We start from the raw sequence: 27507 nt of genomic DNA on the forward strand, positions 1-27507 counted from the left end.
TAAAACCAATTTTCAATTCTTTTTCCTCTTTTTCCTGAAAAAATAGTATCATATTATGATACTATGACTTGCTTGCTGATTTCTTCTTGATTTAGGACATTTTATTTTTTATAATACCTTAAATAATTTATTGCAATTATATCCATAAGCTATATATGTTATGTTTCCTATTTTGGAGGCTCCTATAATGCTCCTTCTTGAAAAGTATATTTTGCAATATCTATAGTCCTTATAGATTTATACCCTTTTTTAGTTAAAAACTTTAATGTCAGTTATCTGTTTTTCTTATATTTATGTACCATCTTCTTGGAAAAACTATATTTTTATTATACATGCTCAAATAATTATTAATACTATATATTACAGTATATGTTATGATGGTAAGATATTTTATATATAGCTTTACAAACAAATTCAGTTGTAATCACTGGATTTTTGTTACTATTTTTTTTCTTTTATACCTAAATTTATCTTATGCTTATTTTAAAATTTATCTTTCTAAATTTTATTATTGCCAAATCCTCATTGTCCTACAACTGAGGCAAAGTAGAATTTAAAGCATTATTCCCAATTTATGCTTTCGTGTATCTTAGAGGAATTTTATGATTCTCTTTATTCTAGGGTCAAATCCTTACCCATGATGTCATAAACAGGTTCTAGATCTTTGAGTTTGGCCCAGAAAATTAATGACTCAGAACCTCAAGTTTCTTCTGGAAAATTAACTTAATTATCCATAGTGAGTCTTAAATAACATGAAATGTACCCAGTGCTTAAGAAATAGCATAGCAAGCCTTCACTAATGAGAAATTATTACTTTTCTTCTAGATTCTAGGAATGACTTACAGATTACAAAATGAATTGTCTCCTCTCAACTTAGTTTAAATAGTTTTATTGTGAACCAATTTTGTTTGGGGCATTCTGCACGCCACTGGTGATAGTAAGGAGAATCAAGAACTGTTTCTACTTTCAAGGAAATCTCAGACTATAAAAGAAAAAGAACACATTCTAATGGATAATAGCTCAATATGATGTGTATTTTATAAAAGCATGTAGCATACAGAAGTTTATAGGGGAAGGAGTGATTCACCACTTTGGGGGAGGGCAAAGTTGTAATAACAAGCTACTTATAATGAGCAAATTTGTCATTTGAGCAAGTTTGAGAGGAATGAATATTGTTTACTGGCTATCAAGGTGTGAAGAGGGGAAAAAATTGCAGGTGAAGTAACATCATATAGATAGCATATGTATAAAGCCATATAGTATGAAGATTTTATATGTAATAGCATCACAAATATTACAATAAAACTTAGTCAATGTGTTGTATATATTTTAAATATTAACGAAGAAATTTATTTGGTTTATCATGCATTTATGTAAGCCTTTTAAGCATAGAGATATACATCCTGACAGTAAAAAATGTAAACTTCACAAAGAAAAGTATGAAGTATAAAATTAAGGTCACCTATCACCATCAAAATATTGATATCTATTAAGAATTTTTCAGGAAGCCTTCTAGAAGTACAGATATCCTGTATCAGGATTCACCACTAGGAGTTTGAGGAAAATTGTTCTTGGTTTTGTATGGGCAATATGGTAGTTTAAAATTTTAAAACTAAATTTGAATTCATTTAAGTGTGAAATTCATCCTACATCCTACCACTACTTCTTACTCTTTACTTAGCTACAGATATTACTAACACTTGCCTGGTCTTTGAAAGATATCTGTGGAATTATGATCCTTGAAGCAAACATGCAAGATTAGAATGTGAGCAGGTATGAATGTGTGTGTGTGTGTGTGTGTGTTGCATGTGTGTGTTTTATGTAAAGAATTGTGTTATGTTTCTGTATTCCACTTTGCTGCTTTTTAATATTATTTAATGAATATTTTTCATATAAGTAGATATAAATTTACATCATGCTTTTAAAATAATTATACAGTATCCCTTTTTAAGGGTATAACATTATTCATTTAACTGGTCCCTGACTAATAAGCATTGTTTTCTTTTATCTTGTTATTTCAACAATTTTGGAAGCAAGAGTCTGTATATATAAATTCAGGCATTTATACAAATGTATCTATAGATAAATGTATAGAAAGAGATTTAATTGGAAGTGTTTGGGATATTAACCATTTGCCCTTTCGATGTGTTTTAACAAATGGTAAAGAGAAACACAGAGGAAAGGGAAAATATAAAGAAAGCATTTATTAATGATGAGAAATGTGCCAAATTCCATACATTAGGGGTTCTTTGGGAAGCTATAGTGAAACACACAGCTGGACTCTGAAGCCAAATAGTCATCTCTCTCTACCCATTACTGTCTAGACTTCATACCACTCCATGAGAGAGTTTGGCCCTGCCAACCAGGACAAACAAGTAGCCAGATGCATGATTGCACATATCCCACCTGCCTTTTGACTCTGGCTCTAGGTGATGACCATATTTAAAGAGGAGATTTGAGTAAGCCAAGCTAGGCCTGCTGACAGACCAGGAAATAGGCAGGCCCTGGGTGAGATCTAGTCGAATATGCTTCTAAGGGAAAATATCTTATCCACTAATGGTGAGATCACGTGTTTCTTTTTTATGTGGATAGTAATCAATGATTGCTTTCAAAAAGCAATTGCTTATAGCAATTTAGGGTCAACTAAAAATCCTCAGCAATAGTTGGTATTACTTAATATTTACCAATCTAATGGGCAAAGGAGACTTCTCTAACTGTTTAGAATTGTACCACTTTAAATATCAATAAAGTTGAGGAGGATTTTTTCTGTAAATTTATTGACCACTTATATTTTTTACCTCTAAACTTTTATATACATAAGTACTCATTTTTAGGGAGTTAATATATATTAAAGCAGCCATAAAAAAGTGACATCTTGCCATTTGCAACAATTTGGATGGACCTAGAGGGTATCCTGCTAAGTAAGTCAAACAAAAACAAATATCATATGATTTCACTTACATGTGGAAAAACTAAAAACAAACAGTAACCAAACCAAACAACAACAACCACCACCACCCAAAATCAGGTTTATGAATTCAGAGAACTGATGATTGCCAGAGGTGAGGGGTAGGGGAATGGGCAAAATGGATGAAGGAGAATTGGATACACAAGATTCCAATTACAGAATGAATAAGTTATGGGAATAAAAAGTACAGAATAGGGAATATAGTCAATGATGCTGTAGCAGCGTTTCCAGGGACAGATAGCATATACACTTGGGGTGAGTCCAACATAATGTATAGGCTTGTTAAATCACTATATTGTATACTTGAAACTAGTGCAACATTGTGTGTCAACTATACTCGAATGAAAAAGAATAAGTAAGTGGGTCATCAAGAATAAAACACAGACTAGACAGATAATTGTATTAGGTCTTTAGTTTTCCTAGGAAACACTGACCAAAATGAAATGTCACTAAATATGCTATAGTGATAGGAATATTGGAGAAAAATGTCACATACTCTTTAGTTCATTGATATTGAGTAGAATCTTCAGATCTTTCTATATCTTTCAGTAAAATTGAATTTCATAAATATGGGTGTTTGGAAAAAAGGAATGAAATGGAGAAAGCTTCAAAAAATGTGTGCTCCATTTCAAATACTACTTATTATAAGGAAAACTATATTGTTTTCTGGCTACTCCATTTTACCAATGCTGTAATGAATAATCCAAAAATGTTCATCTTTATTAGACACTAAATTCCCATATAAACTTGGAGACCCTTCTTTTTAAAAAATATTAATTGACTTTTCTGGTTATTTTTCTGCCTATACCATGCTCTTTATAATAATGTAACTTTATACTTTATTTTATTACTAGTAATATCTTTTTGTTTTGGTTTTCCTCAGATCTTTATTTTTCCAGGTGAACTATCAGAATCATTTCTAAAGACAGTTGATAATAATTAAAGAAATTAAAGATCATTAACATTTTCACAGCACTGAAACTTCATATCCCAAAAAAGGTTATTTGTGTTTTGATTTTTTAAGGAAATCTTGTACATGTTTATCATTTTTTTTAAAAATGTAGGTTCTGTTACATTATTGTTTTCAGTATATTTCACAAAGAATAATAGAAGAAATGTGTTTCTATTTGCCTAATTTTGACTAAATTTGCAGTATCAATTTTTAACTATGTGTTCCTGAGCTTAGTTCTTGTCTCTCTCATGGTTGTATACGTTTTAAACACTAGTTTAGGCTTCAGTTTTTTGTTGGTGGTGGGATGACTTAAATTATCTTCTACGACTGGTTCTAGGTTACTTTTCCTTTATGCATCAGTGCTCTTAAAGTTACCATGAGTTTTATCATGAAGACCTCTAGAGATGTCACAATGGAAACGCCATGAACTTCCTTGACATATTCAAATAGCTCATTTTATTTCTTTATTCTGCATTCATTTAGAATGGATATCTTAGTCGTATTTTTACATTTTAGTCTCTATCTGCTGACAAAACGTTACATGAAATATTCAGGGTTACATTTAATATGTAAGTACTTTTCCAGAACTAATATGAAAGTACTCTTCCCGAACTCCAGGTAAGAAGATGGCTAATAAGCCATCCTACCTTTTTCCTTTCATCTTATATGATTTTACAATAAACTTCATTTCATTATCTTGTTCTTTCTATAAAATAACCTCTCCTGAGCTCATCCAGCAGTAAAAACAGGTCACTTGGGAAACAATTTGGGTGTCATATACTTTTAGAGACAATTATCTAAACTCCAAGGAAAAAAGTAATGTAATTTGACATATAAGATGAAGTTGGTACTATAGTGCATGGAAACAATAGCATTATCTAGTTTGGAGCCCAAAGCATATTCTGCACAAAGAATGCACACAGGGCTGGTAGCTATGCAACATCTCCAAGACTGTAGAAAAGTACACCGCCATCTTTTCTGAGGGGATTTGTGTAGTCAGCATGTACTGTCAGGTCATAAGCCAATCATGGGAGAGAAGGGAAGAAAAGCAGCCTCTGGAAAGGATATTGAAGATCTTTTACAGCTGGGTTAGCAAACAGGCCAACATTAGTGATCAAGCAAGCATGCTACTTGCAGAGTAGCATACATTTACTGTGTATCATAAACACATACACACAATTGTAGTTATCCAGTGGACTGGACTTCTTAAGCATTTAAAATTGTATACTGTTAAGATAACATTGACCACAAACCTTTAATAATCTGTTTTGTTTTGTATTCCAACAGGGCTTTGAGGCTATCCATTTTAGCCTGTTTCATGTTTTGAGATTATCTTTTAAAAGTTTTATCTTTTGCAATTTGCCATGATCTCCTTGAGAACATGGACCTGTGTAATTTCAGCACTTAGTGAGAGTCTGAAGTTGTAAAGCATTAACAGGAGGTCTTTTATTGAGAAAAGTCCTCTTCTTAAGGGAATGGCTTGAGCTGCAAATATCCTGTACCCTGGAAGATACCATGACACCTCCTAGGTAGAGTTGCCCTTCTTAGGTGTATGTAAAATTTATATACTTTCTAGGTATTAGAGATTTGGAAACTTAACTGTAATATTATTCTTTGCAGAAAATCCCCTTCACACTATGAATAACTTTCTAACTTTTTTGAACTCAATTGTGAAATTAAACACATACTAATTTTGTACTCTACCATGCTTCCAGATGAAGTTGAACAAAAAAAATATCAAAACTGATCACTAAACTGATGACTTTAGATGAGTGTAATTTTATGTAAATTCTAAAAGATTTGGTAATTAAGAATAAGTTTGATTTTAACTACATTCTTCATTTGCTCTTAATTGTTATAACAATTTAATTCCAAAAATGATAAAATGGCATCTTTCCCTGATACACCTGCAAGTTTTTAAAAATTTGTTCAAACTTTAGGCCAATTAAGAAATAAAGGGGGGAATACCAGACAAAAATCATGATGTATTTGAAGATTACATTTTCTGGCTCTAAAACACTGAGTTTATTTATTCCTGTAAAGTTATATCAATATCAAATTCATCTATTCAAATTTCTGATTTTGTATCAAATAGGAAAATTGCCCCCTCAAAGCAGGAAAAAATGTGGAGTCATATTGTTTTCAATTTATAAAATATATCTCAGTTGCCTATAGCAGATATTTATTATCGTAACAATTCCTATTAATATTAAAAATTTAAAGTGCTTTTTCAAACATCTCCTTTGATTCTGAAATCATATATCTGCAAGAAAGGTTTATTACCTCCATGTTAGAAATGAGGTAATTAAAACACCAAGAGTCAAGCTAATCAAGGAACCAGGGTTATTATATCAATTGATAATACAATCCCCTTTTTCTGCTGCTTTCTCCACTGTTCTCTGCTGTAATCTGCATGACATTTGAAATGTTAATTAAACTTTAAAATCTGCCAGACATACAAACAAATAAATATATATCCCACATTAGGAAGATACAATAGTTTATTTAAAAAGTAATAGATTGGGGTGCCTGGGTGGCTCAGCGGTTTGGCGCCTGTCTGGCCCAGGGCGTGATCTTTGAGACCCAGGGTGAAGTCCTGAGTCGGGCTCCCTGCATGGAACCTGCTTCTCCCTCTGCCTATGTCTCTGCCCCTCTCTGTGTGTCTCATGAATAAATAAATAAAATCTTAAAAAAATAAAAAAAATAAAAAGTAATAGATTTTTGTAACAACTCTTATTAAATTATTTGAGACTAAGACCTAACATTAGACCATGAAAAAAGAATTGCGGAAGATGTTAAATAAGTATAAACAATAACAACTGTGCTAACTAGGGCTGTTACATAAACAACATTTAAAAGCTATTATATAAAATGAACTTTTGGCATTAAGGAAATGGCAAGAACCTTGGGCTTAAAAAATGTATAAAAAATAAGTGGGATACTTACGGACTAGATAGAGCCAATAGTTTTCCCTAAAATAACTAGGAAAACGTCATCAAATATCCTTTATCTCACATATTAATTTTATTTTAGAAAAATACATACTCTCTTAAATGATTAAAAAAAGACAAATAAAAAACATTTTATGATAAAAATGCAATGCAACTCATTAAGAGATAATTATCTCAATTAGAATATAATTTTAAAACATTCTTTAAGGGAGATCTTATTTCTTCTAAGAAAAATATTTTCATGATTTTTGCTTTTATTTCCCTTGCTCGGGAAGAAAACATATCTAGAACATATCTAGAAAAAAAGTTGTTATGGCTTATGTCAAAGAAGTTACTACCCGTGTTTTCTTCTAGGATTTTTATGGCTACAAGTCTCACATTTAGGTCTTTAATTAATTTTGAATTTATTTTTGTGGATGATGTAAGAAAGTGGTCTAGTTTCATTCTTCTGCATGTTGCTGTCCAGTTTTCCCAACACCATTTATTTTTCCCCCCATTGGATATTCTTTCTTGCTTTGTTGAGGGTTAATTGACCACATAATTGTAGGTTTATTTCCAGGTTTTCTATCCTGTTTCATCATTTTCTGTTCTGTGTCTATTTTTGTGCCAGTACCATACTGTTTTGATTACTACACCATTGTAATATAACTTAAAGTCTGGAATTGTCCAGCTTCGTTTTCTTTTTCAGATTGCTTTGGCTATTCAGGGTCTTTTCTGGTTTTATACAAATTTTAGGATGTTTAGTCTAGTTCCATAAAAAATGTTGTTGGTTTTTTATAGGGATTATATTAAATTAAATATGTAGATTGCTTTGGATAGTATGGATATTTTAACAATATTTGTTCTTCTAAACCATGAGCACGGAATGTCTTTGGTTTAGACATTTGGTTAGGTTTATCCTAGGTATCTTATTATTTTGGTGCAACTATAAATGAGATTGTTTTCTTAATTTCTCTTTCCGATGCTTCTTTGTGTATAAAAGTGAAACTAATGTAACAGTATATGTTTTCTAACTGGAATTAAAATAAAAACTTTAAAATTATATTTTTCATTATTTAACATTTTACTCCCCATAGGGGTATGTATATTTCAGTGGAGCTCATTGAAAGTCAATGAAAAATTTAAGAACATCCATGCCCTGAACCAAAGGCAGACACTCACCATTGAGCCACCCAGGCGTCCCAGAATTGCCTATTTTATTTATTTAAAGATTTTATTTATTTATTCATGACAGACACACACACACAGAATGAGAGAGAGGCAAAGACATAGGCAGAGGGAGAAGTAGGCTCGATGCAGGAACCCAAGTGGGATTCCATCCCAGGTCCCAGAATCATTCCCTGAGCCGAAAGCAGATGCTCAACCTATGAGCCACCCAGGCATCCCAAATTTTTAACTTGGAACTAGGAATTTTTTTAAATTTTTATTTATTTATTCATGAGAGACACAGAGAGAGGCGGAGAAAGGCAGAGGCAGGAGAAGCAGGCTCCATGCAGAGAGCCTGATCTGGGACTTGATCCCAGAACTCTGGGATCATGTCCTGAGCTGAAGGCAGATCTCAACCACTGAGCCACCCAGGCATCCCAAATTGCCTATTTTAAACATAGTTTTAAAGAAAATATTTTATTATTTAAATTTCAATTCAAACTTACAAAAAACTATAACAGGGAAAACAGATGAATAAATAAATACATAAAATTCAAAATTAAAGCATCTAGAAATAACCTGGTTCTATATTTTATTAACATCATTCTAAAATTTACTTTATGTATACATACAGATTTTTTTTTTAAGATTTTATTGCTTATTCTTGAGAGACACACAGAGAAAGAGCAGAGACACAGGCAGAGGGAGAAGCAGGCTCTACACAGGGACCCCGATGTGGGATTCAATCCCTGGACTCCAGGATCACGCCCAGAGCCAAAGGCTGACACTCCACCACTGAGCCATCCAGGCGTCCCGCATACAGATTTTATAATAGTATCAGTTATACTATAATTCTATCTAATAAATATATGATTTATTTTTGTTTAATTAAACAAAAAACTGAATCTGAAGAGGATTAGAATGGCAAATATTAATGCTAATTAATGTTTTAGCTATGTCAAGAGATATAATTTTTAAAAGACCCTTTTAATATTAGCAAAACAGTTTCATTGTTTTAATGGTTTTCTTAATAAAGTTTTAATTACTTTTACAGAATTTATTGAGTGTTGCTGTAAGAAATAACATGATTGCTACTGTTATATTTTCTCTTCTTCCACTTATTTTCCCATTATTTTCCCATACATAACAGTAGATCCACATGCAATTGAAAGAAACAATACAGAGAAATCCCATGGATCCTTTTCCCAGATTCCCTCCATGGTAGCATTTTGAAAACCCATAGATGATAATACTGACATAGATAAAGGCAAGACACAGAACTTTTCTATCACCTGAATCTTCACAGGTTTTTGTGTGAACACAACTTTTCATTTCTCTGGATGAAAGACCAGCAATGCAATTGCCGGTTACATAGTGATTTCATATGTGGTTTATTAAGACATTGACAAACTGTTTTCAGAGTAGCAGACCATTTTATATTTCCACTGGCAATATATGAGTGGAAGAGTTTCTCCATATCCTCACAAGCATTTGGTGTTGTCATATTTTACTTGAGGAATTCTAGTAGACACATATTCATGCATAATTAAATATGCATTTGCCTAATGAATGATCATGTTGAATATCTTTTTATGTGCTCTTTGTCATCTATATATCCTCTGTAGTAAAAGGCTCTGTCATTTATTTTGCCTAGTCTATAACTGGTTGTCTGTTTTTTATTGTCAAGTTTTTGGAGTTCTTTCTTTAAATACCTTGATAGTAGTCTGGAGTCAGAGATATGGCTTGGAAATATTTTCTCTAAGGCCATAACTTGTCTTTTCACCTCTAAACAGCATCTTTATCAGTTAAAAGTATTTAATTTTCAGGATCCCTGGGTGGCTCAGGGGTTTAGCGCCTGTCTTTGGCCCAGGGCTCGATTCTGGAGTCTCGGGATCGAGTCCCACGACCGGCTCCCTGCATGGAGCCCGCTTCTCCCTCTGCCTGTGTCTCTCATGAATAAATAAATAAATCTTTTTTAAAAAAGTATTTAATTTTAATTATATCCAACTTATCATTTTTTCCTTATATGGGTTACAATTTTGGTATCAATTTATATTTTCGTCTAGATATAGATCATGATTATTTTCCCCTATAGTTTTTTTTCTAAAAGTTCTCTATTTTTACATTTTACATTTAAGTGTGATCTATTTTGAGTTAATTTTTGTATAAGGTTGAGATTTATTTTATTTTTCCTACAAATGTCCAATTTTTCCAACACTATTGAAAAACCTATTCTTCCATTGGATTTCTTTATTACCTTCATGAAAAAATCAGCCAGACATATTTATTTCAATCTATTTCAGGGTTCTCTCATGTTCCACTGATCTGTGTCTACCATTGAACCAGTACCATATAGTTCTGCCTACTGCAACTGAATAATAAAAGTTGAAACTTGGAAGATTTATTTCTCTCATTTTATTTTTTTTCCAAAATTGCTTAAAAATTGAATTCCTTTAGTTTTCAATTAAAAATTTTGAATTATCGGGCAGCCTGGGTGGCTCAGCGGTTTGGTGTTGCCTTCAGCCCAGGGTGAGATCCTGGAGACTCTGGATCCAGTCCCATGTCCGGCTCCCTGCATGGGGCCTGCTTCTCCCTCTGCCTGTGCCTCTGCCTCCCTCTCTCTCTGTGTCTCTCATAAATAAATAAAAATCTTTCAAAACTTTTGTTTTGAATTATCTTCTCTATAACTACAAAAATGTTGGAATTTTCCTGGGTATGGTATTAAATCTGTGCATCAATTGGGAGGAATTGGCATGTTTATTATGCTGAGCTCCTGATCCAAAAACACGGTATGTTTCTCTATTTATTTTGATATTCTATTTATTTTATCAGCATTTTTTTATTGCCCAAATAATTCCACCTTTGGCCACTGGGGGCTCTTCTGGTTGATTCCTTGTCCCTTTGATTTAGCCTCTTGGTGTGTGTGTGTGTGTGTATGTGTGTGTGTGTGTGTGTGTGTGTGTACAGGCTTGCACATGCATATGTGTATTTAAACTTCCTTACTTTTTTTTTAAGTTTCCTTTTTTTTTTAAATAATCTCTACATCCAAGGTGGGCCTCAAATTTATGACCCTGAGTTCAAGAGTTACATAGTCTTCTCACTGAGCCAGCCAGGAGCCCCTAATTTTCTTACTTTTAGACACTACACCTGGCCATCTTGTACATGTCCTGCTCCAGACCTGCAGTCAGCCATCTGTCCAAGAATCCTTGGTTCCTTCAACTGGAGAATGGTATTAATAATCAATATCAAGTTACTAGGTATGCTCATGGCTACTGGGTCTTGTTGCCTCTCTGCCTGTTCAGTTGACAGAGTAAGGAAATATACATGTATATATTTACCCATGTATATACACATAAGCTAAAAATTTCTGTATTCATTCATCTATATTTATATTAAAATAAACTAGACTCCCACCAATTTCTGCACTCTTCTCCATTAAACTACAGGGATCATTTTAGCCTTCTGCTTTGCTTCCTTGGTAATCTTCCACACCAAATGAAAAACCTGGTTTCAGTCTTCCGCCATCTGTTTATGTATTGTTCAACTCCAGTTAACAAACAATGGTTTCAAAATTGCCAACCCATACCCTTATAAGACACAACTTTATTACTGGTTCTTATTCATAGTTCTCTTTATCTTTAATCTTATGTTAACCCATCATTTCCAAAATTACTTAGGTCAACTGAATTTTCCCCTAGCCCCCCTCAGCAAGTTGTTTCATACATTTGTGGTAGATCGATGTCTTTTGTCACAATCTGAATTCTACTCATGGATCTCCTTACTTCTAGCCTGTATTTTACAGCAGAGCCTTCTGGCAAGCGTCAGAGAGAGGTAAAAATCTGTTTGATATTGAAATTGCAGTGCTATAGTTAATTTATTACAGTTACTGGTGATATCAGAATGAAGGAACATATAATTTCCTGTTGAAGTATAATACATAACTTTTATATAAAGACTTGGTAAAGCTTTACACTAAGGTTGAGGGTATTATGGACAGTGAGGTCCTTCTCATAAAACATACAATCTCTGAAATATTGGTATTAGCACTATTTTTCCTGTACAAACTTAATCTTGGGAAGACCGAAATTGAGCATCTCTTTGAGTTGACAACTCTTCCCATACAAATATTAACATGGTGCTGAGCTAATTTAGAAATATGAAGCATACAAAACAAATCTATTTCTACCATCTTTATTTTTATAAAATGAAATATTAAAACTTTTTTTTATTTTCTAGGAGCTCTTGTTACATCTCTAAGATAGTTTTAGAGGTAAAAGAAATCATGAATATGTTTTCTTTATTCTATTTTATTTTTTTGATCCTGTTACTGACAAGGTAAAATCAAAAGAGTGGGATCTTGCTCCAAAAGCAAAGGCAACAAAAGTAAAGAGGGACTACATCAAACTCAGAAGTTTCTGCACAGCAAAGGATATTATAAACAAAATGAAAAGTCAACCTACTGAATGGGAAATTATATCTGCAAATAAGGTAGTATCTGATAAGCACTTACCATCCATAATATATAAAGAATCAATACAGCAAAATAGCATAAAAACAAATGATCTGATTAGAAAATGGGCAGAGGAACTGAAAAGACAATTTCCCAAAGAAGACATAGAGATGACCAATAGGTACAGGAAAAAATGCTGAACATCACTAATCATCAGGGAAACACTAATCAAAACCACAATGAGATATCATCTCACATCTCTTAGTATGGCTAGTATCAAAAAGACAAGAAATCGCAAGTGTTGGCAAGGATGTATTGAAAAAGAATACCTTTGTGCGCTGTCGAGCATGTAGATGGTACAACCACTATGGAAAACAGTATGGGCTTTCCTCAAAAAATTAAAAATAGAATTTCCGTATTATCCAGGAGTTGTTCTGGGTATTTATCTAAAGAAAATAAAAACACTAATTTGAAAAGATATATACATTCTTATGTTCATTGCAGCATTATTTACAATAGCCAAAATATGGAAACACCTAAGTGTCCATCAGTGGATGAATGGATAAAGAAGAAGTGAGGGATATTATATATATAATATATACATATATATAATGGTATACTATATATATAATGGTGTGTGTGTGTGTGTGTGTATATATATATATATATATATATATATATATATATATATATATAATGGTATACTACTCAGCCATAAAAAAGAATGAAACCTGGCCATTTGCAGTAATATTAATGGAACTCGAAGGAATTATGCTAAGTGAAATATATCAGGTATAGACAAATATAGTATGATTTCACTTATATGTTGAATCTTAAAAAAATGTAATAAACTATGAGCAAAAAACAAGCTCAAAGATAGAAAACAGACTGGTGGTTGCCAAGGCAGGGCTGGAGGCAAATGGGAGAAAGGGGTGAAAAATTATAAACTTCAAGTTATAAGTAAATCATGAGGATGTAATGCACAGCATGATGACTACAGTTAATAACACTGTATTGCATATTTGAAAGTTGGTAAGAGAGCAGATCTTAAAAGTCTATCACAAGGAAAAAAAGAGAAACATTTAAGTAACTATATATTATGAAATAAAGAGGAATTGACAGGAGATTTGATTGATTGCTTAAAATATGCTCATGGAGGGAAGCCTGGGTGGCTCAATCGTTGAGTGTCTGCCTTTGCTCAGGGCGTGTCCTGGGATCCGGGATCAAGTCCCACATGGGGGTCCTTGCAGGGAGCCTGTTTCTCCCTCTTCCTGTGTCTCTGCCTCTGTGTGTGTGTGTGTGTGTGTGTGTGTGTCATGAATAAATAAATATAATCTTTAAAAAAAATAAAATATGCTCATGGACACATGAGAAATAGTTACTTGCATTTCAATTTAATCAAAGTGACAATATTTTAAAGTGAAAAAAGGATTAACACAAGTGAGGAGCCTTTTTAAAATTATTTTATAATGTTTTAAAAAATTATTGTTATATTTTGAAATAATCAAGCACTGCTATTTAGCCACCACAAAACAAAGAAATCATTCAGGTGAGATTTGTTATCTCTTTGATAGTCATATATTAGTTAGGATTTAGGGAATACTTTTCATGGGACTCCTGGGTGGCTCAGTGGTTTAGCATCTGCCTTCAGCCCGGGGGATGATCCGGAGTCCCAGGATTGATTCCCACATCGAGCTCACTGCTTGGAGCCTGCTTCTTTCTCTGCCTTTGTCTCTGCCTCTCTCTCTGAGTCTCATAGGAATAAATAAGTAAAATCTTTCTTTTTTTAAAGGAATACTTTTCATTAGCCCATGTTGAGATTTCTAAGACCAATTTACTATTCTAATAAGAAAAAAGACAAATTCTATGTAGATATCAACATAGTGCCTTCCAGTAAATATTTCATGTTTCTCTCTCCAATTTTACACAATTATCTTGTCAATAAGCCCCAAAGTAGGACATGTTAAAAAAATTAAACCTATTTCTTAACTTTTTTACAGACTTACCCATTACAAATAAGAAAAATGAAATTACATTTACCCAAACCCTGTACAACTTGAAAAAATATTCAGGTTTTGTCCTTTGCTATGCTTTCTCATATTTTAGATAAATTGATACTATTTGGGCACAAACTTTCCCTCCTTTTCCTTGAAAAATAAACTCAGTTATCATATATAAATAGTTGTATTTTGATATCACCATTGCTTCTAGAATAGCCTCAATCACTATTACTTGTAAATTTTAATAAAGTAACTTTCAACTTCTATTTGAGGGACAAAATGGTATAAACTGTCGTATGTAGGATTTTAGCAGGCTAGAGAATATTACAATAGAGGTGAAACTTTTGTCAGTCACGTCCATCCTTTTTATAACTTCTTAAAGTGTCAAAAAATATGTCAGTTTAGCACACGTCTCAGTTATAGCCTTCTATAGCATATAAAAATAAGAAGCAAACATGTAAGAACTTTTGTCTGCATTTATTTTTGTAAATAGTTTTATTTAACATAGTCATACTTGTTCATTTCGCCTTGACTGTGCCTGTTTTTGCATCACTACTCATATTTAAGTAATTGCAAAAGAGACCCTATCTTCTGCAAAGCAATACATATTTACTATCTGGGCCTTTATGGAAAAAGTTTGCCAACTCTTCATTTAGGCATCGGAGGATTTTAAATGTGTTGATTCAATTATCCTAAGGTTTTTACACCATTACCTATGAATCTTAGAAATTATTTTCAAGAAATGCGCGGTCAGTTCTGTTCCAACACTTGTTCTAAAAACATGGACTTGTTCCAACGCATTTGATATATTAGGGGACAATTTGAGCATACTGCAAATTTTGCTTTTGTTTCTGCACAATTTATTCTCCAAGAAACACTACTTGAAAACAGAAAAAAAGAAAAAAAAAAAAAAAAAAAAAAAGCTGTACCCAGCTGAGCTGACCTGCATAGGAATACACGAAATACATATACACATGCCTCAAACATCTCCCAACTATTTCTGTTTACTGTGGTGTTGTGAGCCACACTTCCCCAGCTGGTGTTACAACTTCCCATCAGATTTCACATAATCCTCCTTCTACCAATTCATGCTAATCACAAACTGCAATCCCTTTCACACCCTCTTCCCCAAGCAAACTTCTGGTCCTTTCAAGGAAAAAGTGCCAAAATAATTGTAATATTTATGTATCTGTTAATCATTCCGTATGTGAAAAACAGTACATTATTTTAATAGGTTTTTATTCTGTGTATGTGTGACTGTGTGCCTGTTACTAACAAAGTTTCTGAATGTTGTAGTCTTAACTTTATCTTTTCTCATATGCCTTGTGGTTTTTATTGTGTGATTTCTGCACAACAGAGTAATTTTAGAAATACATATTTTCCAGTATAGCAAACTGGCTGTTCTATACCTCTGTTTCTTTATCTATGCATCCATCCACCATCTATCTGATTTCTCACAGAGAATTCAAAGTTTTGTTTTTGTAGTTTTAAGATTTTATTTATTTATTCATGAGAGACACAGAGAGAGAGAGAGAGAGGTAGAGACACAGGCAGAGGGAGAAGTAGGCTCCATGCAGGGAGCCCGACATGGGACTCAATCTGGAGTCTCAGGATCACTCCCTGGACTGAAGGCGGCACTAAACTGCTGAGCCACCCGGGCAGCCCGAGAATTCAAAGTTTAACAAGTACTTTAATCAAAGAATGTATCATACAATGGATTCGCATAATGTTCAAATTAATGACTCTTCGGGGATCCCTGGGTGGCTCAGCGGTTTGGCGCCTGCCTTGGGCCTGGGGCGTGATCCTGGAGTCCAGGGATCAAGTCCTGCATCGGGCTTCCTGCATTGAGCCTGCTTCTCCCTCTGCCTCTCTCTTTCTCTCATGAATAAATAAATAAAATCTTTAAAAAAAAATGACTCTTCAGTACTGCTATTTTTTCAATAATATTCATGATTGTTATATTAAAGGCACATTTCAAAGTAAATACATATATTTTTAGATTTGTTTATTGGAGCACCTGGTGGCTCAGTTGATTAAGTATCTGCCTCTGGCACAGATCATGATCCCAGATCCTGGGATCAAGCCCCACATCTGCTTCTCCCTTTCCTCCCTACTCATGCTATCTCTCTCTTTCTCTCTCTCTCTCTCTCTCTCGAGAGAGAGAGAGAGAGAGAGAATGCAAGTGATTGAGGGTGGGTAGAGGGATAAGGAGTGAGCAAATCTTAAGTAGACTCCATGCTGAGTGTGGAGCCCAACATGGGGCTTGATCTCATGACCTGGAAATTATGACTTGAGCAAAAACCAAGAGTCTGATGCTTAACCAACTGAGCTACCCAGGTGCTCCTGAAGGTAAATATTTTTAAAATTTCCTATTAGACTAAAACTTTTAGAATTTATGGATTTTTTTAAGGAAATTCTCAATGTTGGATATTCCAAATTTTTTGAAGCACCAGTTTGGAACAAATATGTCTACAATTTCTTCAAGTAGCAATGTTTTAATCGACATGTTTTTAAGCATGGTCATCTGTCTAGTTGTACCATTGTGAAGATATAAAATCAGCTTTCCTATGAATTATATCATGGAAGCCTACTGTAGGTAATCTTCAGTATCCTGAGAAGAGTGTCTAAAAAAGTCTGAACTTTGAGATTTTGCACACTTGTCAAATTCAAAGGAAAAAAGTACAGAATATTTTTGTTAAAATATTTTTAACGTGAGCTAACTTTGTATTAAATTAATTAATGAAACATGTTTCCCTTAGTGCACAGCATGTTTAAACTGATTAGTTAATTGGTTGTCTCTTTTTTATTCTGATTACAAATCAAAAAAGAAAAAAAAAGCCAGGTTTCTTATCAGCATTCATTTTATTTTGTGTTCAGTGAATGCTTTTAAATAATTAAAAACCATAAATACATCTACATTCTCAATCACCTTAGTACTTTATATAGATAAATTATTATTAGAACTAGAGGTGTTAGCTGACCTGACAAGCATTATAGTAGGTGGAGTTAATTTTCTGATTCTGTGGAAAGAAACTTTTAAGTTTGGTAATTTTTCAACTGATTGAAGAATATGGAAACAAACTTCAGATTAAATATATAGTGTTGCTTAGTGAAAGCAGAATTCTTACTAACTACTCTTCAGAGGTGACTGATTTGTGTGTATATGTGTGTATATGTACACTTAGTTAAAAAGAAAAAATTGGGCTTCAATCAATTCTGTTGTGTATTTCCTGGAGTTCCAAAAACCATAGGTTCTAATAGTGTAAAAAATAAGAAGGTGTCTTTATTCAACTTACAACCCATAATTTAAAACAATGAATAGACAATTGTGTCAAATATCAGATTTTAAAAATGTACTCTGTTGAGCCCTGGGGTGGCTCAGTGGTTGAGCATTTGCCTTTGGCTCAGGTCATGATCCCTGGGTCCTGGAATGCAGTCCTGCTTCTCCCTCTGCCTATGTCTCTGCCTCTCTCTCTGTCTCTCATGAATAAATAAATAAATAAAATATTAATTTTTTTTGCTATGTCTAAAACCATATAGTGTTTCCTTTGAGTATTCTAGGTTCATGAAAAACACAAGTGGTTCTGAGTTTTTAATCAAGTAGCTTTTAATCACGTTACTTGTATAATGGAGTCAATGAAAGCTCAGAATTTATTAGAATGTAGTGATTTTATTTTGCTTTCCCTCAAAAAAATTATGCTTTTGATTGTTGCAGGGATTAGATTATTAAGTCTAATATTTATTATAACAAATATAATATTTTGAAAAGTAAACACTATTCTTTTAGGTTTAACTTCTCAACAAACTTAATAATATCAAATTAAAAATAAAATAAAGTGATGTTTGTTTCATATGCTTCATATTCCAGATTTCCTTTCAACTACACTTTTAACATTTTGTTTGTTTGTTTGGGGTTTTGTTGGTAAAGTCCAAAATTAAGAAAAATCTTAAAATTGTTAAATGTATGTGTGCTTACTCTCTCTAGTGAATACTGTAAAAAAAAAGTAAAACCTCTGTTCGAGTATTGTGATATGCAAGATATTTTGCATTGTTTACCCTCATAAATGTTAATACAAACAAACAGGAAAGGATATTTGGCTAAACGGTATAGATAGTTATCACATTCTATTTTCAAAATAGAAACTTTTAAACTGAGAGTCAAGCTCATATTTAGTGTTCTTAGACAACTAATTTGTAAATGGCAAAATTTATAAAAGGAAATCAAATTTTTGAATGAGAGATACATGTGAATTAATATAATTTGTTTCATGCAACAGATGGATAATATGTGAAACTAGAAAACAAATCTAATTTACTCAATGATCAAAGGATAATTCAGAAAACAATCTGCCAAAAAACAAGGAATAAATCCAAAGAAATAAAATATAATCTATCAGCAGATGAACATTAAGTACAAGAACTGACCCTAGGAAAACCACCATCAGAACTTTCTTGACTTTTGAGGGGTCTGCTGACATATATGTCACCCCTAAACATTTTTTAAGTGTTCCTGAGTGCCTGGCACAGAGACAAAGAACCTAAGTAGAAAAACAGTGTCCTCAGAAAACTGGAGCAAAATGCCCTTTTTTTCTTTTTCTAATTGTAAAGAAATCATTTTCACTTTAAACTTATTTATAGAGATATCTACAATTTAAAAAATCTATGACTATTATCCAGAAAATGATCTTGAGTAAAAGATTTATCAAGTCCATATTTCTTCTGTTTAAACCAATAAACCATTAATTTGTCCTACCAGCTAGACATTAGAAGGAAATAAACATATTTACATAACTCTGTTCATTTTCAACTTGGGAAAAATTAGAAAAAAAAATTTGACCATTTTATCAACCAGTAATCATAGAAATCTTTTCTGGTTGTAAGAAGGAAAACAAAATTGAAGAACAGGGATTTGAGTAGAGATTAAATGTGTGTGTGTGTGCATGTGTGTGCATGTGCATGTATTTATCAACATAATGCCATGCTGCTTTAATCATCTCTTCTAAAATTTTACATATTTCAAAAAGACTCTGATATCTAAATAAAGTAAAATACATTTCATTACTGAGAAGCCTACCAGGATCTAAATATCTAAAAATTATCTTTTTTTCATGATTCCGTTTTTATACGTGAATTGGCTGCCACTAAATCCACTCACACATTTATACTAGGGCTTCAGCATCTCTGATTGCCCTTTTCCCCATGTTTCTGCCTTGGCCATTTCTACTAAATCATGTTCCTGCCAACCTTTGTCTACAATGAATGCCCTATTATTTAGTAATTGAATGTTTATGATGAGTTGTAATCCCATACTGCAACAAAGTGAAGTAGCTCTTGTTTTGATGAAGGCCCAGTCTCCATGCCAGAGACCCCAGAGACAAATAACAGCAGCCTTGATTCACAACTCTTTACCACTTTGGGCCCCTTTTACATTCTTTTTGAGTTTCTGATCTAATTACATATCCCATGGACTGTTTGTAGTTGGTATACCATCTTCCTCTTTTGCCTGTCTCTGGCATCTTTCTTTCTTTTTTCTTTTTTCTTTTTTTAATGTTCATCCTATTTGGCTCACACTTTAATCCTCCATTGGATTCTTTCTTGTCATTGACAAGTCAGTGCTGATCAAGATGGAACCAGGAGAGGTGAAACCCTGAGAATCACAAAGTGTCACTTTTCAAAGAGATGGTTCTAGCTTGACAAAGGTTTGGCTATGTTTCTTAAGCTTTAGATTGGTTTTAACAAGTCTCCTTTTCTTATTTTGGGACCATAAGTGGGGAAATTTTCTCATCTCTATTCACTTATGGATCTGGCCTTGACACGTCTTTCCTGACAACTCCAGGGAAGATTTGTGAATCTAATAGAAATCACTGAGATGCATTCTGTAATAAATGATGGAATCTTAGACGTTATTTATGCAATAATTCATAGTATTTATAGAATCTTGGATCTTTCCTCCACTGGCCTCCTGGTTTATCCTTCCCAAATTCTTTTTTTTTTAAGATTTTATTTATTTATTTATTCATGAGAGACACAGAGAGAAAGAGGAAGGCAGAGACATAGGCAGAGGGAGAAGCAGGCTCCATGCAGGGAGTGGATGCCGGACTGGATCCTGGAACCGTGGGATCACACACTGAGCCAAAGGCAGATGCTCAACCGCTGAGCTACTCAGGCGTCTCTATCCTTTCCAAATTCATGAAAGAGTGATTATCTATCTTCTTCCTTCCTTCTTTCCGTTCTTTTTTTTTTTTAAAGATTATTATTATTATATTTTTTTACTTATTCAGAGAGAGAGAGAGAGAGAGAGAGGCAGAGACACAGGCAGAAGGAGAAGCAAGCTCCATACAGGGAACCCTACATGGGACGCGATCCCGCGACCCCAGGATTACACCCTGGGCTGAGGGCAGCCTAAACTACTGAGCCACACGGGCTTCCCATCTCCTATTTTTATATATCTATATCTGTATTAGTCTGTTACGTGAAATCTATTTTGATTTTCTTATCAATTTTATGTGACTTTTAGATCTCAAATCCCTGTAGAAGCCCACCAACTGAATTAGTACTTTCTTTGAATACAATTCCAAAAAATATTTTGGCTTTTTAGCATTTAGGACAGACTTTTAGTATTTTAATTTTTAGTAGGGAATTATGTTTGCTCATAGTATGTGTACTGGGATAGATATTGAGCTGTGGTTGGCTTTGTTTAGGTAAGAGATCTTGGTGATATATATGCTTATATGATGTGGGTTAATTATTTCTCATTCTAATTATACTATTTATTTTATTTTTATTTTTTAAAAAAGATTTTATTTATTCATGATAGACATAGAGAGAGAGAGAAAGAGAGAGAGAGAGAGGGAGAGAGGGAGAGAGGGAGAGAGGGAGGGAGGCAGAGACACAGGCAGAGGGAGAAACAGGCTCCGAGCGGGGAGCCTGATGTGGGACTCCATTCCTGGACCCAGGATCATGCCCATAGCCGAAGGTAGATGCCCAACCGCTGAACCACCCAGGCATCCCTGATTTTACAATTTAAAGAATATAAATAATCAAGATCTAAAATAAAGTGAATTATATCTTCACAATTTCCCAGCCAATTATTAAAATCCAAAACATTATTATCATGAAAAATATCTCATAATATTCAAAATACAGTTTATTTAAACATAGCAGAAATTCAAGGAGAAAATGGATTGCAGTCAACAATATTTTCAAACTGAGCATTATTGGTCATTACAGAGTCAAATGAGGTTCATAATATGTGATTGAGTAGTGAAAAGCTCTTTATCCCATTATCAATCCCTTGAGGCAAATGAAAACGATTGGAAAAGGAACCCTAACGCACTATAAATAATATGTGTATATGTGTTCAGGAGTAAGGAGCGATCTAATGTGATTTTGTGGTGGTATATATTAGGGGTTTGCATGGCATATAAAGAGAGTTTAAATTCTGTGGTGTTCACAGATTGTGAACCTTCATAAAATCAGTGGTGCAGGCAGTAGGCACCACAAATGTTTCAAGGGAATTGGTGTACTTATCATAAAGCAGTCACAGATGATAATCTGAAAACTCTAATTACAGGCTTATCGCAGTGTGAAATCTTTCATATTGAAAATAATGCCACAGTATACATTTAGTTGGTATGCGTAAATATCAATGAAAATATCAATAGATGGAACCTGTCCTCTTAATATTCATTAGACACTCCAAACCACAGTTCACCTTTTTCTGTAAATGATAATTATTTTTTGTTGTTGCCATGAGGAGCTATAGAAAAATACCTTATTTTAATTATAAACACTCACACATTTCTTTGCTGCAGAAGTAGGTCACACTAGCACCTCAGTGTGATTAAAAATTTTTTTTTATCCTATGGCTTTTTTTTTTCTAACATGTGTTGGAACTCCTTGACTACCATATGGGAGCCTGACATAAGCTGCATTCAAAAAAGCTGCACCTGTATGCCTCTCCCGGCCGACGTTGCATGTTGCATGTGTTCATTTTCCAGAGATACAAATGGTATGGAGCGAAGGGAGCATCACCTTTGGGTATTCATTATTCTGGCGATCACCTGGGGATGGCCAATTTGAAACCACCTTGGAGGTAAGAAATCAACTAGGTTTGCAGAAGAGGGTGACGGCTGCAGGGTTTCACTTTTGCTGGATGTCATTTAACATGGATGAACTGTAAGTGCCTAAAATGGGGGTGCTTATCATGGAGAAGCACTGGGTTTATATGGCCACACAGAAAGCTCAGTGCAATATTGTTCAGCATAAAAAGGGAGGAAGGGCAGCAAGCAATGCAGAAAGTGACAAACCATTAAGCTAATCCTATAAAGATCTGGCCTGTCAGGCAGCACATTTCCTGAATACTTAGAAAGCATGAGAGAGGCTTATTAATGGTTCATCACAGTTCTTACACTGCTTACATGGCTAATATGCAAACACTGCCCTTTCTTAGTTGGGATTTTCAGCACATCAGGACGTCACTTCCATGGCTACTGTATTTTTTTTTCCTCCTGGGTAATTGAAGCATTACCATAGAAGACAATGATTGATGATGTCTTTAAAGGTCTAAAAAAGCACAGGCTATTTTTGAAACTGTGCCATGTCTATATAAGGAGAGAAGAAGGAACAGTCTGAATTCTACAGTCTGCTAGAGCAACAGCAACAAAGCGCTGAGGCATATGCAGAGCACAGGGCTACTTTCGTTTTTTTGTTCCCACTCTGCACCCTTTCCTTCCCCTTTTTGAGTTACTGCCTGCTGCCCATTAGTGCAGGGATGGTCTGGAGTTTGTCACATGCTCAGAGTAATTAGACCACCGGTGCCAGGAAAGTGTGACTCCACACCTCATCCTTAGGAGCTGCAAAGCTCTTCTCACCTTTGAAGGCTGCTGGAGTGAGTTGAAAACAAGAAATAGTGGTGGTGCTGGTGGGATTACCATAGTTTTGCATTTAGCACAACAGCTTTCTTTGAGGTATTTACAGCACTTTGAAACTACCACCTTATGTCCACGCATCCCTTCCCCTACTTTTTATTTGTCGTTTTCTTCTCTTCAGCTCTTCTGTCAACCTTTATGGGTGTTGGTTCAATCCAGTAAACATTTAGGAGGAATCTGCAACACCTTACTAGGTACTGAGAATATGAAACTCTTTATGTATGCTTTTATTTAATTCCTGGAAACAGGATTGTAAGATAGGCACACATGGTAACAAATGTCATTTTAAAATCACTGTGTGTTTTTTTTTTTTTTCTTTTTTCATCCTTGTACCAATAATGGGTAAAGACACAGAGAGAGGACTTATTTTTGAGGGATAGGAGAGTGAAAGTTGGGAACAAAACATTGGTTTAGGTTAATTCATCTCTATGCCCTCAAAATTACCTTAAAAGATGGAAAAGCTAGGGCCTCGTTCACTAAACCATTTGAGCTGCTCTCCAGTGTTTGATTTAATACATATTTAGTACTTGTCAAATATATAACTAAAGTCATAAAACCTAAGGAAAACAATAGGAAGCACACTATTAAAACTGGTTTTTGTTTCTGTTTGTTTGTTTTGTTTCCCTCAGAGCAATTCTGGCCATGTCAGTTTGGGCAAGTTACCCAAATTTTCTGGGAATTCAGTCCCTCATTTATACAATGAATATAATAATAACTGGCTTAAAAAGTGTTCAGACTATTAAAAGAGAAAATAAAGAGCACAGCGTATGACACACGGTAATGAATTCATATTCCCTTTGAAATTGGGAAGAAACTGTTTTTGCTCAGTATTATTTGGGGAAAGATTCTTTTATAATAAATACAGAACTGTATTTTTCCTCCTCTTTTTGACTATGAAACTTCTTATAACCAGGAATGATATATTTTATTTGGGGAGTATTTTTTTAAAAGATATATTTATTTATTCATGAGAGACAGAGAGAGAGGGGGCAGAGACACAGGCAGAGGGAGAAGCAGGCTCCATGCAGAGAGCATGACGTGGGCCTCGATTCCAGGTCTCCAAGGTCTGGCCCTGGGCTGAAGGTGGCACTAAGCCACTGAGCCACCTGGCTGCCCTATTTAGGGAGTATTTTTCGTTGGTTGACTATTCCATATTTTTCATGCATCATAGAACGAGGAAGTGCCTAATAATATTATAAGTGAAAATTAGGATGCAGATGAAGCAGTTGAAGTGATTTTTTTTTGCAGAGAAATTGAGGCAAACAGGATAGGTTGCCTAAAGTCACATTAAAAGATAATGGAAGAGAGGAAAAATAGAAGAATAACAGAAAAAAATTAGAGGACCAGAATAGAGGCTTCAGAACCTTTTCAGCTAATGAGTATTACTTTTGAGGCTTGACCAATACTTTCACAAAAAAAGGGGGGAAAGGAGTAGTGTTTGGGTGGCCCAGTTGGTTGAGTGTCCAACTTTTGATTTCAGTTCAGGTTATGATCTACCAGTCTTGAGATGAAGCACCATGTTAGGCTCTGTGCTTAGCGTGGATTCTGCTTGAGATTCTTTCCCTCTGCCCCTTCCTCTACTCCCTCTCTATCTCTCTCATAAATAAATAAATAAATAAATAAATAAATAAATAAATAAATAAATAAAAAATAAATCTTTAAAAAGAAAAGAGGAAGGAAAATTACTCTTCTCTGAATCATAAAATCCTGGAGCATAGCTTCACCACAAATTAAATCAGCTTACAATGTAATGTATCTAAAAATACCACTTTGTGTTTCCAGTTTTCTTCCTCATCATTATCTTGTGCTAATGCTCCTTTTCATATTTTTCTTCTTTTCATATTGTTAGCTAGGCCTTCTCCAGCTATGTGCTTATGACTCATTTCAAAAAACGGGTGTATGAGTTCATTTGGAATCCAATACCAGAAGTTAGCCCAAATATTCTCTGACCTTCAGGAAATCAAAACTAACTAGAAATAAAAGAAAAAAGAAAAGGTCTCTTCAGACTCAAACCTAATTCAAATACATATTTGATTATTATACATTTTTTAAGTCTCTGACAGTAGTGACTATGAGAATATTGCCAGCAGATTCACATTAATCTCTCAATATGTTTATTTTCCCATCTGGGCTTTAAACCTAAAATTAAATTTTTATATAATTCTAACCAAGTTGATATCATGCATTCTTTCCATTAATAGTTTTATTCAACTGTCAGTATACCATGCTTTACATGGCAATGGAAAGTTAATTTGATTCACTTGTGATATGCTTTTAGGCTCTGAAGTTCTAACATAATGAGGTAGTGTCTCCTCTGCTTCAATGTACTACACTGCAGGGTGATCCTGTGGATACCTCAGCGTTCTTGTTAAAAATGCTTTATCTGTATGCCCCATCCCCAGCATGTGCACATACCAGATGTATCATTAAAACTTCAGAAAAAATTGTTCATGGCACAGGGAAAGAGTCTCCAGAATGTCTTGGGAAGAAGAGCAACATATATAACAACTGCTGTATACACTTCAAGCATCAAGATATTTTGGCCATTTGGTGATAGGGGTTGGAGATAGGAAACTTCTTTACAAGTCATCTGAGAGGTTTTTCAATTTCTAGCAATCACATTTTTACAGTGATAGGAATTGGATGACTGTTAGAATCCATCACAAACAGAATAAAAATTAAGCCCAGTAGTTGAAAGAATTTTTGTTTTAATTGATAGAAAGGATTAATGAATAACTAGCTGACTACAAGCTCTCCAGGAAATCTGGATATATCCAAAATAAAATCCTTCTTAGGGCCTGACTTGCATTCCTCCAAAATTCATATGTTGCAGCTCCAAACTTCAGTAGCTCAGCATGTAACTATATTTGGTGTTTGGCCTTTAAACAAGTAAGTAAGTTAAAATGAAGCTGTAGGTGCACCTGGGTGGTTCAGTTGGTTAAGTATCTGCCTTCGGCTCAGATCATGATCCTGAGGTCCTGGGACAGAACCTGTATTGGGCTCCTTGCTTGGCTGAGAGCCTGCTTCTCCCTCTCCTGTTCCCCCTGCTTGTGGTCTTGCTCTCTCTCTCTCTGTCAAATAAATAAAATCGGGACACCTAGGTGGTTCAGCGGTTGAGCATCTGCCTTTGGCTCAGGGCCAGGTACTGGGGTCCCAGGATCAAGTCCCACATCAGGCTTGATACATGAAGCCTACTTCTCCCTCTGCCTATGTCTCTCTCTCTCTCTCTCTCTCTCTCTCTCTCTCTGTGTGTGTTTCTTATGAATAAATAAATAAAAATCTTGAAGATAAATAAGTAAATAAAAAATAAAATCTTTAAAAATAATAATGAAATGAAGCTGCAAGAGTGGGCTCTAATCCAATTCAACTAGTGTCTATAAAAGAGGAATAGAAAACAAAGAGAGACCCCAAGGGTAGGTTGCACAGAGAGATGACTCTAAGGAGATAGCAAGAGGGTGGGTGGCCATCTGCAAGCCAAGGAGGGAGGCCTCAAAAGAAACCAAACCTGCAGACACCTTGACCTTGCACATCTACATTTCAGAACTATAAGAAAGAAATTTTTGTTGTTTAAACAAGCCTCTCTATTATGGCAGTTTACCAAGCTAATATAATCAGAAACATGGAATTCTTTTATCTTTTTAAGATTTATTTATTTATTCATGAGAGACACCAAGAGAGAGAGAGACAGAAACATAGGCAGAGGGAGAAGCAGGCTCCCTGCAGTGCCCCCCATGTGGGACTTGATCCCGGATCCCAGGATCACGCCCTGAGCCAAGGGCAGACGCTGAACCCCTGAGCCACCCAGGCATCCCAGAAACATGGAATTCTTTATTAACATCTACATGAGTTGTTCAAATTATTTACCATATTCCTTAAACTGTAGCATAGCCCATACAACAATATTGATAAATCTAAAAGCCATTCCTCAACCTTGGTTTCTGTTTCATTTTGCATTACTTTTGACCCGTGGATTTTTTTTTTTTAACTATTTTCAACCACTGCTATGCAACACTGAATGGCTTTTCAAATTAGTTTTTACTGCAGACTTGATGACTTTTTTTTAATGAATTCAATCTAAAATTACAAGGCAAAACAGTTCTTATATGCAAA

At 34.4% G+C, this 27507-nt stretch overlaps 1 long non-coding RNA gene across 1 annotated transcript in view; it reads left to right on the forward strand.

The window, feature by feature from the left end:
• LOC140633351 (uncharacterized) overlaps positions 1 to 27507 on the forward strand; it is a 43184-nt gene that overhangs the window by 1323 nt on the left and 14354 nt on the right. Inside the window, exon 2 of the long non-coding RNA XR_012030967.1 lies at positions 22468 to 22562. This is a non-coding gene — a long non-coding RNA (uncharacterized lncRNA). The remainder of the gene's footprint in view (positions 1 to 22467; positions 22563 to 27507) is intronic.

Source organism: Canis lupus, chromosome 1 (genome assembly GCF_048164855.1).
Source record: "Canis lupus baileyi chromosome 1, mCanLup2.hap1, whole genome shotgun sequence".
Taxonomy (NCBI): domain Eukaryota; kingdom Metazoa; phylum Chordata; class Mammalia; order Carnivora; family Canidae; genus Canis; species Canis lupus.